The sequence below is a fragment of the Aplysia californica genome, unplaced genomic scaffold, assembly GCF_000002075.1.
Source record: "Aplysia californica isolate F4 #8 unplaced genomic scaffold, AplCal3.0 scaffold00952, whole genome shotgun sequence".
In the NCBI taxonomy this organism is placed as follows: Eukaryota; Metazoa; Mollusca; class Gastropoda; order Aplysiida; family Aplysiidae; genus Aplysia; species Aplysia californica.
The window spans coordinates 182,615-184,534 of NW_004798222.1; positions in this window are offsets into that span (position 1 = coordinate 182,615).

Below are 1,920 nucleotides of genomic sequence, written 5' to 3' on the forward strand. Positions count from 1 at the left end.
TTACTGCTGTCTTTCAGCCACACCCCTGATCTTCTGGTAGGAAAGATCTACACCTAGCCTTCTCAGACATGGGCGAAAATCTCGGAGGGCCCGTGTGCAAGTTGCGCACGTTAAAGATCCCCTGGTGGTCTAAAATCGATAAGAGTTGGCTTTGGCCGCCACCCGGGCAAAATTCAAAATTTCCTACCAACTGAAAATATTGGGTGTGTCCCGCGCGCTCCTATGACCTTATGCAGTTGCAAGCGCCGTTAAACACTTTACAAAAAAAAATAATTAACGAATTGAAAATGTTTACAACATACAAAATTGGCAAACACGGAAAAAGGCTCGCAAAAAGTAATGTTTACAGTAGTATTGTATACCAACAAATAGTGCAACGAACAATATTATTATAGCAGCTAAAAGTGTCAATGACAAGTTATCAGCTTTTTCATGGAGACCTTCTTGTCCTCTTTGCTTAATACGTTTTACTCCTTGTTTGAATAAGAAAAAAAAACATTCTCAGAGTAATTAGAATAAGTTGTGAGGCAGCGTGGTGGAATCAGGCTCTCGTCAATTTTTGGGCATGTAGAGGTATTGATATCATCTGAAAGCTTGTTCACTTGTCTTTATTTGGATGAAAAAAAATATCCATTTATCTTGAATACAAGTCGAGATATTTGCGAAAGAAGTAGGTGGGGGTCACCTGTTTTCAGAGGTAAAATTAGTGAGAAAATGTCGGCAAAAGATTAGTTATTTCCTTAGCATAAGAGTGTGTGGTAACTGAAAATTTACATTTGTTGTGCCTTTATTCAACGTTTTTCAGAAAAATCCACACAGCATTGAGTTCTTTAATGAGTATGAAAGATGTTGAGCCAAAAAAACAAAAATTTGATAAAAATTTACAGACCTGCGGAAAAGGGCACGTTTCTTCACTTTGATTATTTTGACGAGAGCCTGATTTCTCCACACTGCGTCACATTTTGTAATGTAGGTGATCTACGCTCCTTCCAATGTACATGTATTTTAGGTTCTGTTGGAGGCAGGCTTCAACGCTGTCTGTTGGGGACAACCAGGGCAATATTTCAGCAGACGGACAGAAGACTCACTTGCTCACTTGTGCTGAAAGGGATACAACGTCCAAGCAAAAAGACCTTGATATTCGATAAAAAAAAATGTCCCCACTCGGGAATCGAACTCATATTTTCTGAGTGCGGCAGCGAAGCACCTAATCACTACACAAGAGATACTGGCTTCAGAAAAGATCTCTCAACATTTTTCCTTTTCTTTGTATCTAAAATCTAGCGCACACTGCCAATCGAATTGAGTCGGGGCCAGACAGTTTTTCCTTCTTGGAGGGGCAAAAATCTTCCCTTTTTGGCACATTTTAATCAAATGCTACAAAATCAAACATATTTGTTTCATTAATGATTTAATCAAATTGTACAAGAAATGGCAACTGTTGTTCCTCCACAAAGAAATATCGCGACCTGTCTTGGGGGAATCAAATGTGTCCAATGTATTAAACGTATCAAATGTAGCAAATGCAGCAAATGTAGCAAATGTAGCAAATGTAGCAAGTGTAGCAAGTGTAGCAAATGTAGCAAGTGTAGCAAGTGTAGCAAATGTAGCAAGTGTAGCAAATGTAGCAAGTGTAGCAAGTGTAGCAAGTGTAGCAAGTGTAGCAAGTGTAGCAAATGTAGCAAGTGTAGCAAATGTAGCAAGTGTAGCAAATGTAGCAAATGTAGCAAGTGTAGCAAATGTAGCAAGTGTAGCAAATGTAGCAAATGCAGCAAATGCAGCAAATGTAGCAAATGTAGCAAATGTAGCAAATGTAGCAAATGTAGCAAATGTAGCAAGTGTAGCAAGTGTAGCAAGTGTAGCAGATGTAGCAAGTGTAGCAAATGTAGCAAATGTAGCAAATGTAGCAAGTGTAGCAAG